At 45.1% G+C, this 15285-nt stretch overlaps 1 long non-coding RNA gene across 1 annotated transcript; it reads left to right on the top strand.

Annotated features, from left to right (window-relative positions):
* The first annotated feature begins 8615 nt into the window (after positions 1–8615).
* LOC309355612 lies at positions 8616–15035 on the top strand. Its single transcript, XR_014162561.1, has 4 exons — positions 8616–8659; positions 9378–9464; positions 10543–12786; positions 14229–15035. It is a non-coding gene; the product is annotated as an uncharacterized lncRNA (long non-coding RNA).
* The last annotated feature ends 250 nt before the right edge of the window (positions 15036–15285 follow it).

The following is a 15285-nucleotide window of genomic DNA, read 5'->3' as shown; positions in this document are numbered from 1 at the left end:
GCAAGCTTTTCATGTTTCTCCCCAATGAGTTTGCTTCTTACTCTCCCTCCCCAACGTTAAGCACTCCCCTACACACACACACACACACACACACACGCGCACAGTACCAACACCACCAGAAAGGGCAGCCCATTCTAAAAATAGCTCCTGGTGGGAAAGTGCCGAGTGCCTGAATGGAGGGAAATCCTAACAAGGCTCTGAAAAGGAAACACCTGGGGCTGCCATTGCTCTGCAGCTAAAAATAAATCTGCAGTGTACGATCTGCATCCCTTGTTGATAGGGAAACACGCATATCGCTGCGTGCAGAATAATTTGCTGCCATTCTAGATAAGCTTTTTTCATTATTTGGTTTGTGAAGCCCAGTTTCTGAAGGGTCTCCTGCTCACATATGAACCTGACTGGGTTCCCCACCCCCACCCCGCCTTAAGGTCTTCTTAAATGTCTCCATCTTCAGAGGTTAGGTGAGAAGAAAGGGCCTCCTCTGATTGTGGAATATGCTGCCCCCAGAAACAATTGCCTAACAATTTTTAAGACAGGGGTTGCAAACCATTTTAGGGCTATGGCACATTTTGAATTTTGGGAAGGTACCGTGAATGCCAGTCAGAAAATGGACACTGGGCAGTGTGTGAGTGCCAGTCAGGAAACAGCTACTGGGCAGTGTGTGGGCTATAACACAAAATGGCCGTCACACCAAGACAAATGGAAAAGGAGACAGGACCACAAAATGGACCCTCCCCTACAATGGGAAAATGGCACCTACATCAGCACTACTACCACACACACAGAAAGAAGCTCTTTGCACCTCTCCTCTTCAAAGAGAAAGGGAGTCCAATCTGTGCTCAATGTGGAAGAGGTCAAGCCTGTGCACCATGGATTTTTGAGGGAATATTTACTGAGATTTTTTGCAGACACCATACTATAGGGGCAGTGCCGGATTTATGTATAGGCTAAGTAGGCTGAAGCCTAGGGCCTCTAAATCTAGGGGGCCTCGCCAGCCCTCCCGCTCCCAAGCAGGCAGTCTCTCCTCTCCCAAAATTGCAAACCCAAGACTTCATGCAAGGGCAGGGCAACTCAGGCCCAGCAACTATTAGACTAAGGGCTAGCCAGTGGTGCCCAATTTGAAGCAGTGGGGTGCAACTTGAATTTTTTTTTGTAGGGCCCCACTTCACAGCCAAAGTCTGCAAAATCTTATAGATATAAATAAAATCCACCTAGATTGCCCTGGTGCAGGGGCCCCTTAGGAGCGGCCTGCGGGGCCCAATTTGGCCCAGTTGCTCCAATTGCCTTAAGGTCAGCCCTGATGAGACTGTGCAGGGGTTGGACTGACAAGCCCTGCACCTTCTAGTGTCACCATTCAGTGCCCTGGTGTCACCATTCAGTGTACAGGCTCAAGGACTTGTTATGGAAATAAAGGGGAGGCACTTATTGGAAATCAGTTTTGTCACTTCTAACCCCCCCCAACCCCCGAGACAATGAGCCCAGCCACTTTTTATTCACAGTCACATAAGCACTACACTACAGCATGGCCATAAACTTGTACAGTGGTACCTCTGGTTACGTACTTAATTCATTCCAGAGGTCTGTTCTTAACCTGAAACTGTTCTTAACCTGAAGCACAAGTTTAGCTAATGGGGCCTCCTGCTGCTGTCAGAGCACGATTTCTGTTCTATTCCTGAAGCAAAGTTCCTAACCCGAGGTACTATTTCTGGGTTAGCGGAGTCTGTAACCTGAAGCGAATGTAACCAGAAGCGTATGTAACCCGAGGTACCACTGTACGTTCAACCGCTGAAACATATAACCAATATGTAGCAATGGAGATTTATGTTACTGCTTTATTAATTAACACTGTGTTTTATGAACGGACTCTGTATTTTTTGAATTACCTAAGAGCCACCAATAGAGAGCTCTAGAATCTGACAGCTAACCAATTGGGTACTACCAAACAGTGACACCTATTGCTGAAAGCAGGTAACCAGCAGGGAACACTTCAGCTCAGCCTTTGCATTCTTGACTGAACACCCCCTGCTGTGCAGATAATGGAGAAAGCTCGTAAATTGTATCCCTTCTGGCATCCTGGCCAACTCTATTACACTGGTGTAAACCCTGGTGCACCAGAAGCACAGAATAACAACAAATAAAATCTGCTCATATGTCAGCAACTGATAAGACTTGTCAACCAGCTCTTCCACCGTCTTCCTAAATTATAAAGCTCCAAAATACAGGCCAAAAGAGAGCAGGGAAGAGTGAGGCATACAATGGGCAGCAGCAGTGAAGAGGCCCTGCTCCGTGTAACTCCTGCCCTGTCATTTGATAGAGTGCCCACTTGCCCTCCTTCTTGACATGGAATGCTCTCTATTGGAGTCTCCAGGCCCAGTACAAAGACCATAAGAAGGGAGAGCAGGGACCTTTAACTTCCCAACAGCTGTTAAGCAAGCAAGCAAGCAAGCAAGCAAGCAAGCAAGCACACAGGTAACCTTTGTCACAGTCAGGACGCCTATGTCCTGGCCAGGCCTGCACCCAATCTTGTTTTTGTACAATCTTGTTTGTCCTCAGTAACCAAAATTATATTATCAACATATACAAGCAGAAAAGTTGTTTTCCTTCATTTGCAAGGAATCGTACAAAACAAAGTGGCACTAATAAAAGAAAAATTCCAGGGTGGCAACAGAAAGCAAACTAAAAATGCTTTTGCAGTTCACCAGAACTATCCAGCAATATCAAGTTATAGGAAAACTGGTGCTATTAACAGTAATCCTTCTAGTTATTGTCCTGGGCCGCCGAGACCACATGACACCGGTCCTGAGAGATCTGCCTTGGCTCCCAGTACGTTTCTGAGCACAATTCAAAGTGTTGGTGCTGACCTTTAAAGCCCTAAATGGCCTCGGTCCTATACACATGAAGGAGCGTCTCCACCCCCATCGTTCAGCCCGGACACTGAGATCCAGCGCCGAGAGCCTTCTGGCGGTTCCCTCATTGTGAGAAGTGAGGTTACAGGGAACCAGACAGAGGGCCTTCTCGGTAGTGGTGCCCACCCTGTGGAACGCCCTCCCTTCAGATGTGAATGAAATAAGCAGCTATCCTATCTTTAAAAGACATCTGAAGGCAGCCCTGTTTAGGGAAGTTTTTAATATTTAATGCTGTATTGTTTTAAACACTTGATTGGGAGCTGCCCAGAGTGGCTGGGGAAACTCAGCCAGATGGGTGGGATATAAATAATAAATTATTATTATATTATTATAGTTGGTTAATTAGTTTGGCAACTTCCTTGCACATGATGCGTGATGCTAATTATTTTCCCCAAGAGTTAAATGATAGCTAATCAGAGGCAGCTACAGAAGAGATTCAGGTGAGGGTCAGATGCCGTGTCAATCCCAGCAGGTATATAAGAGGACAACATGGCCTGCCCAGGCTGCCACTCTCTGTGTTAAGAAGCTATTATTGTCACTCAAAATAAACTGGGCCTTTTCTGTTGGGGTGTACCTCCTTGCTTGTGTGAACAGGTTTTGGTGTTCCATTGCGCCAGAAGCGGCTTAGTCATGCTGGCCACATAACCTGGAAAAACTGTCTGTGGACAAATGCCGGCTCCCTCAGCCTGTAAAGCGAGATGAGTGCCGCAACCCCAGAGTCGCCTGCGACTGGACTTAACTGTCAGGGTTCCTTTACCTTTTTAAAAGGCATTTCTTAAGGAAGCTGGCAAGAGTTTGGTCACATGACAAGCTCTAAAATGCTCTTTCTCAAGACTGGATACCAAGGGGGGTTGGATTGTGTTTATAATTAGCTGCAGGTCCCTTCTGGATTCTATCCAGAAGAGACAATCCGTTAGTTGACACTTCTTCAAGGTCAAAGCAGAGCTGAGTTCTGGAAAATGATAATAGTCTAAAACATCTTGACAAGCCGCTTTCCACCCAGTTCCACATAGCACAGAGCAGGAATGCGCTCATTAGGCATGGTAGCAATTTAAAAAATATTCTTTAACTGCGTGCAGTCTGCTCTTGTTTTAATTGTTGTCCACCCAGATTCTGTATGAAGAAGAGCTGCTGATATTCTTGACGATAGAGGCTACAGCTTCTGGAGAGAGAAAAAACCTGCAGTTTCCAAAACTGTAATGGAGATCAGAGCCCTGTATTTCAATACCATAGAGCACCTGAGTATGCACTTTGCTACCAAATATTTTATTTTATTTTTTTATAAATATTTTATTAGGTTTTTAATAAACAAATTTCCACTTTCAAATACATACTTCCATGAATCCAATGGACTTCCCCCATCTCCCGAGCACTGCATTCCCTGTGTAACCAAAACCTCAGCAATTTGTTGACTTGTTTTGTACATAACAATATATCTTCCATTTTATCGTGTTATCTGATGTAGACATTTCGATACAATTGCATTAATTTTTAATTTCCACACAATAAAAATATTTCGTTACCTCACTTCTGTCTTATAGTGTCTTATTTATCAATTCAGAAATTTGCCGATACTGAAGCTATACCTTCCTAGAAAGGAGCATTTTTTAACATTCATACAACTTATAATGCTTTTTCAAATAGTCCTTAAAATTTTTCCAAACTTCCTCCGTTTCTTCTTCTCCCGAGTCTCGAATTCTGCCAGTCATTTCAGCCAACTCCATATAGTCCATCAGCTGCGTCTGCCATTCTTCCAATGTGGGTAGATTTTGTGTCTTCCAGTGCTTTGCCAACAGAATCCTCGCTGCTGTAGTAGCGTACATAAAGAAAATTCTATCTTTCTTGACCATCCTCTGGTCTACCATGCCCAGAAGGAAGGCCTCCGGTTTCTTAGGTAAGGTGAATCTCAGCACCTTTTTTAGTTCATTATGTATCATTTCCCAGAAGGCCTTCACTTTCGGGCAGGTCCACCAGAGGTGTAAAAATGTCCCTTCCTCTTCCTTACATTTCCAGCATTTATTGTCAGACAGGTGATATATCTTTGCAAGCTTGACTGGGGTCATGTACCACCGGTATATCATTTTCATAATGTTTTCCTTCAAGGCAGTACATGCCGTGAATTTCATTCCGGTGTTCCATAACCTTTCCCAGTCTTCAAACATAATGTTATGCCCCAAATCCTGTGCCCACTTTATCATAGAGGATTTGACAATCTCATCCTGTGTGTTCCATTTAAGCAGCAAGTTATACATTCTCGAAATTAGCTTGGATTTTGGCTCAAGCAACTCTGTTTCTAGTTTCGATTTTTCCTCCTGAAAACCCACTTTTTTGTCTGCTTTAAAAACTTCCTGAATTTGAGCATAATGCAACCAATCTCGCACCTTGTTTTTTAACTTTTCCATACTCTGTAACCTCCATTTATCTCCAATTTTTTCAATTATTTCCCAATATTTAGGCCAGTGGGCCTCCATATTGAGTCTTTTACGTGCTTTGGCCTCCATCGGTGAGAGCCACCTCGGAGTTTTACTCTCCAATAAGTCTTTATATTTTGACCAGACCATGAAAATTGCCCTTCTGACAATATGGTTTTTGAACAATTTATGAACTTTAACCTTGTCATACCACAAATATGCATGCCACCCAAAAGCATTATCAAATCCCTCCAGGTCAAGGACATCGGTGTTCTCCAATAGGATCCAATCCTTCAACCAGCAGAGGGCTGCAGCTTCGTAATATAACCTCAAGTCCGGCAGGGCAAACCCCCCTCTTTCTTTCGCATCTGTTAGTATTTTAAACTTTATTCGGGGCTTTTTGCCCTGCCAGACAAATTTAAATAAATCCCTCTGCCATTTTCCAAAACATTCCACCTTATCCACGACCTGGAGGGACTGAAACAAAAATAGCATTTTCGGCAATACATTCATCTTTATGGCAGCTATTCTGCCCAACAAGGAAAGTTTTAATCTTGACCATGTTTCCAGATCTCTTTTTATCTCTGACCAACATTTCTCATAGTTGTCCTTAAATAAATTCAAATTTTTGGAGGTCAAATGGACCCCTAGGTACTTTACTTTTTTAACCACATTTAGTTCTGTTTCTTTTCTGAACTCCTCTATTTCAGTAGTTGTCAAGTTTTTTGCTAAAACTTTAGTTTTTTGTTTATTCAGCTTGAATCCCGCCACCCGACCAAAATCAGAAATTAATTCTAACGCTCTTTTAGTACTAGAGGCTGGCTCCTGTAATGTTAATACCAAGTCGTCTGCAAAAGCTTTCAGTTTATATTGTTTCTCTCCGACCACAATTCCCTGTGTCAACTGGTCGTTTCTGATCATGTTCAGTAGCACCTCCAGGACTGAAATAAACAGCAGAGGAGATAGAGGGCACCCCTGTCGTGTCCCTTTTTCAAGCTACCAAATATTTTAAGGGCAGGTTCAATCAGCTGCCCTCCCTCATCAATGCCCCTATGGTTTTATGCGCTTTGACTTTCACTGCCTCCATACTGCCAAGTGTCCAATGGGGTTTCATTAAAGAGTATACCCACGTATCTAAATGAGTGAGTTTGTTCTATAGCCTGATGATCCAAGCACCATCTATACCTAGGAGTGTATCTGCCAAAAATCACAATCTTGGTCTTAGAGTAATTTGTAGATAAGCTTTTCTGTTTTCAGTATGTGCTGAAAAACCTCTACAAGATTTTTGAAGCCCAGTTGGGAAAGAGAGGAGTTGTTCTCTGTTCTGATGTTTTTTTGGAGCAAAATAGTAGTAGAGCACCGCACCAGCTGCTTGTTGCTGTTTTTCAAAGGGTGATTAAACTTTCTTCCATACATACCAATGACAGGGTGTGTTACATCCCTTCTGCCCCCTTGTTCCAGCAACTAGCAAATGTCCAAGTTATGAGCATGTGCACAGCTTCCTGACAGCCCTTTTCACTTGGGTCTCTTTTTTGAGCAGGGAGAATTCCAGAACTCTGTTCCAGTCGAAGATTAGGAAAAAATAGCTGGCAGGAACCCCTTGAGTTCACTGGGTGAGTCGGAGCTATCCACCATTTTGGAGAATGCAATAAGTGGCCGCATTTGGAAAAAAAAAAAGTTGAGGAAATGGTGTGAAACGTAAGTTGCTCAAACTGCAAGCCTCCCCACCTGACATAAAAATGGGAAATTGCGCAAAACATATTCCACACACTGTGAGAAGAGAACCACACAAAGGTTCAGAATTTTTTTACAAAAGAGGAAAAAACAGTTTGATGATGAAGGAAATGTTCTGGAATAGTGATGGAATGATAACAATGTCATGTGGAAGCATACAGAAAAATCTGGAAGAAAACCGCAAACCTAGCAACTATAGCGCTACAAATTGTATGCCTTGGGAAACCCCCAGATTTTGACTCTTCATCCAGAACAGATAGATACAGGAAACTCAGACACAGGAAATCCTTGAGTACGCCTCAATACAACTAAGTCCAGTGCCACCTAGTGACTTAACTATATATAACAGACAGGGGGGAAACACTTTTTTTCTGTCAAAGGTAGTATTCAGGGGGTATTGGCGGCTGCTGATGGGTAGGCCCAGAGCCAAAAACAGGCATGGTATCCCATTTCCCCCTTCTCTTCTGCTCCCTTGTCTTCCTCCCATTTCAAAACATTTTGTAAATGTGGAGCCATTTTTCTCAGCGGTCATACAACATGCATACACACCCCTTTTCTTCTGGAGCGTAAGCTCTTGTGGACCTTGAAAATAAGCAAGAAAAGTGAACACATCTGACAAGAGACCAGAGGCTGTTGCAGGCAAAGACATCAACAAACAGGCCCCTCCTTTTGCAGAACTGACCTGCTCTTTAGTCTTTTGTTCAAAAGTGTCAAGTTTTGTTCTTCTTAATTGAGGCGAGATCTCGGGCAGCTGCCCAGTAAATAGGTTAGTGTCTTAGTGCAGCCAAAGGGCATGGAAATATGACAGGCTTGCAGCGTGCTTTTTTAGAAACGCATAAAATAAATTCAATTACCATGTTCCATCTCTCTGTGGCTGTACAGCATTATCCCTCAGTCCAAGGCTCTGAAATGAGGGAGCGCTCTTTAACTATGATAGGACTAAGCTGATTTATGTGGTCAGATTAGGCAAGTGGTACAGTCTTCCTGAGATCACCCTGTTTCCAGAGTTTAGTAGCGATGGGTTGGCACTGGTAGGGTTGAAGACAGGGAGGCGAACAGTAGGTGGCGCCAGAGCCAATGACAGTCAGAGCCAACTAATCCTGGATTTGTCTCCATCCTCCTCCCAACTGAATTCTACAAGAGCAACACTAAGACTAAGGAGGCAGAAGCTGACAGGCAGTGACATGCCCCTAGTCAGAGTGCAAGAAAGAAGACAGGAAGGAAGCTATCAGAGACTGGGCTTATTTTGCACCTCTAGACACCTGGGCCAAGGTGGAGGAAGAGAGTCTGCAGCATTATATCTCAAGAGCAGCTCTTTTCGCACAGCAACGCAGCATTGGAGCCCAAGGCGTTCTGCACACCTCAGCCTCAGCCTGCCAATACTATGGTTCTGCCTGACACAGCCTCTTGCCACCAGTTCTGACACCTCCCCCCCCTTCCCAAGAACCTTTGCTAAGGGGCCCCTCCCCTTCTCTGTTTTAAAAGGGACACATTTTTCTTGTGCAACACCACGCCCTCCCCGGTCACCTTGGCAACCGCTTGTTTTGCACAAACCTAAGGATCTGTCTTTGATGTGTTCAAGACTGACCACTCAACTAGCCAGGCCAGGTTAGTTTGCATAGGGTAAACCTAGGAATTTCAGTGTTTTTTGCACAGTTCAGGAGAACTGCTGCAGCCTGTATTTTCCCTTCAGTACCCCAGGTATCAGCTGAATTCTACCATTTTACTAATTTCTAACATTTGCCAGCTCTAGATCTGTAACAGTATATTGGATTTTGTTAACTGCAAGGATATATACACATGTAGGAGCGTCAGAACACAGAAGTCCCCACCTGCAGTCTGAAGTGGTATAGGCAAGAAGAATCTCACTGCTCTTCATGTGTGGATAGCATCATTACTTATATATAGCACACATTGTCCTGAGGGATATCTCAGCCTGTAGACCATAAGACTCTTTATCTCAGGGTTGTGGATTTGAACTTCATGCTGGGTGAAAGATTCCTGAATTGCAGAGGGTTGGGCTAGATGATCCTTGCAGTCCCTCCCTCCCAACTCTACAATTCTATAGCTGTGATAAACAAGGTTGCACTTTTAAACTTATCCACCACCTCCCAACAGGACTTGTTCCTGCAATAATTGAAATTGCAGGAATTATTTTTAATTTCACATCTATGCATATAAATGCACGTATGCAAACCTGTGTCCTCTTTTATCTTTCTGGGGGGCAATGCGTGTAAGTGGCCACTCTAAATTAATCAGGGAAAACTCTGAACCGAAAGTATTCTGCCAGCTTCTCCCTCTGAGAATTAAATTCCTTCCCTTGTAGACCTGGAGCTCCAGATCAAACTCTTGAAACCTAACCTAGGTCAATTACAGCAGCAGGAGCTCTCCTGGAGTAGAATCAAGGGGGCAGGTAAGGAGTTGGGTAACACAATACAGGCAGAGTTGAAATTGCTGCAGTTAATTTCTCATAGGAGAAGCATTAGGAATACAAGCCTTTCTGAAAAACATCTCTTAGATGAAAGCCTCCTTGTTACCATTTCATCTGAGACATTTCTGCAGAAGGGGGTAGCTGTGACCCCACATGGGTGTCTTTGTGATCAGTCCACGTGTCCCAGGCCTGGCCTCTGGGATCATAACAATAGGTTTACCTCCTAGTGATCCTTGACTCAAACCCTGTCCATCTTAAATGTGTTTTCGCTTGAGGCAGCTGTGCAGATGAGAGGTGTAAATGGAAATGTAGAGATGCAATGAGACTGAGGGCACGTTCTATCACATGTGGTGGACCTGTAAAAGGGTAAAAGAGTATTGGGAAATAATTTATAATGAATTGAAAAAAAAGTTTAAAAGTACTTTAAAAAAACACCAGAGTCCTTTTTGTTGGGGATAATTCAGATGGAAATTCCCAGGTGTCCATAAAGGTTATTTATGTATGACACTACTGTGGTCCGTGTTTTGTTAGTCCCCAAATGGAAAATGGGCAAAGTCCCAACTAAAGAAGAATGACAACTAAAGTGATGGAATACGTGCAGCTTGCAGACCTAACATATAGAATATGAGAACAAGAAGAACATAGGTTTAAAGAAGATTGGAGGATTTTTATTGAATATATGGGTGGAAATTGTGTACATTTGAAAATGTGGGCAGCATTAAGATAAATTCAACAGTGTAAATACCGTAAGTTTTGATGGATGTAATACGTAATGGAACACTGAATGGTTTAGTTTACGTAAAATATGCAGGGATTTATGTTATGCAAAACGAACTATGGAAAGAGAAGATGGGAAGTCGTTGATATTTTAAGGTTGTTTAAGTGAATATCCTAAAATGTAAAAAAGAAAATTTAATAACAATTATAGGGAAAAGAAAATGCAAATGTAGACATAACTATTACAATTTAAAGTGGCAACGCAGATCATCTACAGCATTAGCTGCAAACAGGTGACCTGGTGAGTTTGCTTTAGCGCCTCCGATGTGGTCTTCCTTCTTAGGGTTCTTTAAACCAGCCTCAGACCAGACAGCCCTTCCAATGGGGAGCTCCTTCAAACAGTCCTCTGTAAGGTAGAACTCATGGCTGCCTAATACTGCAGGCAGGTATGGGGCACGTACCACAGCTTGAACCCACAAAGCAAGCCTGCTGCCCTTGGGTGCAGTTGAGGACACTGGTCTATTGCCAACATTGAAGTAAGATTCAACTGCTGGTTCTGAACAGTTTCTGAACTTGGAAGGGGAGCAGGTGCCCGAAGGCCTCTTCAGTCGGTTCTCATTCCACCACCACCCCTGCCCAGTTCTCTCAGCCATCTTGGATTTTCCTCTTGGTTCATTGGTCAGTTTGATGGGCCCCATCCTACTTGATTCTTCATTGGTCTCGCAGCCTGCCATGCATGGAGGAAGGGAGAAGGTTACTCTTGGCTCCCCAAAGCAGGGTGACATAGGAGAATGGCTCTTTTGGGACAGCAGGCAGCTGCGGCTTGAAGCATGCTGACCCCTGGAGGATTTTGCAGACCCTACACTCCCTTCTCTTTGCAGGACGGCAGCTCCAGCAAATAACTGGGCGATGGATTGCAGGTAGAGGTGACTTGCTTCCCTTCCTTGTGAACTTTGGATTCAGGATACACAAAGGAGTGGAAATACACATCTGATCCCCGAATGCAACAGCTGCTAGGCTTTATTCCACTGAACCCTACAAAGAACTTGGCTGCTTTGTTCAATGGAGCAATTGCCGAATTGCATTGTTTGTTGTGAATTGCATTGGCCCTTTTTATCCAAAAGCAGTCAGGACGAACAACAAGGACATTTCCCTTGTCTTGCCACCTGTCATAACAACCTTTAAGTTCTCCCCCACTCCAAACACCTGCCTGTAGCACTGATTCTAACAATGCTGACTCTACAGCACCTGTCAAGGTTTATTGTACTGCATTCTTTGTACAGCAAAGAATGAGAAATCTAGAATAAGTAAAGTGATACTTTGATATTTGGAAAGCTTTACAGGTTGGCAGAAGTATGCGAGCCTCTGATTCGGACAGAATTCTGAGCTGGATGTTTGCATGAACTTCTTCCATCTTTGCAGAGGGGTACCAGAGGGTGAGGTTCAGTTCAGGACCAGCTTCAAATTTAAGGCTCAGTGCTTTATAGAGAGCCCCTTCTATATTTGCACGTCACCAGTCATCGCCTTTTTAAATCCCCACAATTCCGCAGAATGCCTGGGTTATTTTTATTATTGTTATTTGTTTATTTATGTAAGATCAAGATAGTTTGCAAAGTTCAAAAACCCATTCCATAGACATTAAAATACGAGCATCCATAATTAAAATACACAATAAAGTAATCCCATTAAAAGCCATGGTTTAATCCATAATTAAAATGTGTGCGCACGCACACACACATTACAGTAATTAAAAAAGAGGAGATTCTGGTCAAAAGATCAAGGGAATGCCTGTGTAGAACATCCTCAGAAGCCAGCAGAATGTCCATGGAATGTCTCCTGCCCACCCATGAGGCCAGGTGAGGTGATGGCCTCAGGCGGCAGGGTCCCGGGGCAGCAGGTCCTTGTTTCATCTTTCTCTCCCCACTCCCACTCCGTCAATGCTTGTTCCTGATGCTAATCTTCACTCATTCCTTCTCCCCTGGTGGAAAGCACAGCTCCCCATATTGGGGTTTGTCTCTGGAGCTGAAATGTCTTGGGCCAGCCCTGGCCTCTTGCCCCATCACTCTGTAGAAATATGGGCAGTATCAAACAGCTCTCTTCTGCTACTTTTGCCAGGTATGTCCAGAGTAATCCTGTGCTCACCTTATTTCTTGGACCTGGTCACATTTATACAGGCAGATTTGGCCACTGTCTCCAGCACATGGCCAGCCAGGAAGGGAAGAGGGGAAACACTGCCACAAAACCCCAAAGCAGCAGGTGAACCAGAGACACACACCCCTTAAAACACTGCCACTGTCCACCGCTATGCACAAAGGCACCCACATGGCACACCAAGAGAGAGAGAGAGAAACAAACAAACAGCCAACAGACTTCTGAATACAGAGACAGCACAGACCTTGCATCACCATACACACAACATGCAAGACAGCCAGTGGTGTAGCATGGGTTGCTGGTGATTGGGGCGGGCAAGCCACCGACACTGCCGAAATGACTACCACACCGGAGCCAAGCGAATTAAGCTAATCAAGAGCTTTGATTCTGCTAACAGAAGACCTGTGAATACTTAGGGATGTGTGCCTAGAACAGTGTTTCCCAACCGGTGTTCCGCGGCACACTAGTGTGCCGCGAGACGTTGCCTGGTGTGCCGTGGGAGGGAGGCGGGCGAGTCGGGCGGTGAGAGGCGGGGCGGCGGCGGCATCTGCTGGATGCAAATCCAAACATGGCGGGCGCCTCCCTCACTCCTTTGTAGGCGGACCATCGAGAGAGAAAGAAAAGGAGGCGAAAGAGCGAGAGAAGGCGCCTGCGCGGAAAGAGGAGCGAGCAGTGCGCCTGCGCGCCGCGGCGCCCGAGTGCAGTGAAATTCCGTGAAGAGGGGAGGGGGGCTGGAAAAGAGAGAAAGGAAAGATTTTTCATTTAAAAAAAAAAAAAGGAAGAGGGAAAAAAGAGAAAAAGCGGCAGAAGCTGAGGGGAAGGTTTCCGTGAGGGAGAGAGAGAAATGCGGGGCTGGCGGGTCCCTCCTCTTCCGCCACGCGTCGCCCGCCACCGCCTCAGAATCTCCTCAGGAGCGGCGGCGGCTGCTCCCCCTCGCCCCCTTCCTCCCCTCCAGCCCCCTCCCAACCCCCGGACGAGGGATGCGAGGCGGCGCCGCTGAGAGGACGGGAAGGCCCCCGGCGGCGGGGTCGGCTCGAGCAAGGAGGGGCGAGCGCTAGCCGGCTGGCTCTAGCCCGGCAAGAGGAGGAGGAGGAGGAGGAGCACGCCGTCGCTTCCACAGCGGCCGCCCCACACTCCCCTCCCCAGGCACCGGCGGGGAGAATGACGGAGCTCCAGTCCGCGCTGCTACTGCGGAGACAGCTGGCAGGTCGGTCCGTCGGGGCAAAACACACCACAGCGCAGGCAGAGGCAGGCAGGCCCGTCTCTCCCTGCCCCCCCCTCAGACCTGGCTGGCCTGGGGTTTGCACCCCAAACATTCATGTCCACCCCAGCTACACAAGCCACACCTTGCTCTCAGTTCGATCTGTCAAATAACTCACCTATCATTCACATAAAGAACCTAGTCTATCCTCAAACGTCAGAATGTACCTCCTCTCTAGCTTCCCCCACTTCATCTAGGCACTTTCAGCCCTTACTTAACCCACCCCAGCCTGCTTACTCTTCCTTCATTTGCTATAAAAACTAAATACAGAGAGAGACTGAGAGCTGTTGACGAAGAGCTACGTGTGTGTCTTTCTTCGATTCCAGCCAGAATATCAGCTTTGTGTTCAGCCAAACAGGCCCAGGTTGCGCACTGAATAAAGTATTTTATAATTTTTCATATTTCTGTTTACTTACTATTTCATAATAAAGTAATTATAAAATACTTTCTTTGTGTTTATTTGATTCCTATTAAAGAGAGTTACTTTATATATAGTCAATATAGGCACAGAGTTAATTTTTTAAACATTTTCTAATGGTGGTGTGCCTCGAGATTTTTTTCATGAAACAAGTGTGCCTTTGCCCAAAAAAGGTTGGGAAACACTGGCCTAGAAGCAGGATAGGGGAAAAGACTCCCCGTTAGTGAAGCATGACCTTATGTATATATGTATGGTTTATTATTACTGTATCCCGCCTTTGTTTAGGAACACTCAGAAGGATTTATGTGGAGCTCCAGTGGTCTCCCATCCGGTCGTACTGTTGACAATGTTACAGCATCAGGTGTTCCCTGCACAAGCGCTGGGCCCATATATAACGTGTATGGTAATGAGGCCAGTTGAAGAGAGAGCCTTGATTCTGCTGTCTACACAAATGTGGCAGTGTAATTTAAGAAGGAATGCCTTGCGCCATAACAGAGGCTGCTTGTGGTGAGAGCCCTCATCCGTCTCTGCAATGCATCTACATGAGGCTTAATTAAAGCACAGATGCTCTCAGCAGGTGAATGCAAAACTAACCCACTTAATCTCCGGGGGCCAGATCGCCAATTGGAGCAGAACAGGTACTGACGCTAAGAAGAGTAAGCTTTTTCGCATTGTACTAATGGCAGAGCCAGGCCTTGGGTTCATGCCCAGCTTGTTACGCAAAGAGTAATGAAACGTCTTGTGCCACCTTAAAGACTATCAGATTTTATTATGGCATTGATTTTTTGTGGACTGGTGTCTACACCAGATGCATAAAACAGGGTTGTCTCCTGTATGGACCACAGGCAGAAACCCAACAGGCGTAGTAGCTATTTTAGGAGAGCGAAGGGGAAAGCCACATTGATTGAATCCCGGTCTGTTATGCAACTGTGAAAGGTACCAGCCAGAAAAGATGGCATTGGTCCCTAGACCAAATGGCCTTTATCACAGAGAAGCCAAGGTAGAGAACCTCAGGCCCTGGGGCAGGGAAACAGAATGTACCCTTCCAAGCTTCTGTGGCTGGTCCTCAGGACTCTATCTAGGCTATACCAGCTGCCCATGTACCTCATTTATTTTATTTTATTTGTTAGATTTATAAACTGCCCTTCATCAAAAGATCTCAGGGCGGTTGACAGAATAAAACACAGGATTAAAAACAAGTAAGTAAGTAAAACAAAACGGCCAAACAATAACCACCCTTACCACAGACACATTTA

Source organism: Podarcis melisellensis (genome assembly GCF_964234715.1).
Source record: "Podarcis melisellensis genome assembly, chromosome: 13".
Taxonomy (NCBI): domain Eukaryota; kingdom Metazoa; phylum Chordata; class Lepidosauria; order Squamata; family Lacertidae; genus Podarcis; species Podarcis melisellensis.
This window is presented reverse-complemented; position numbering and strand designations above follow the sequence as displayed.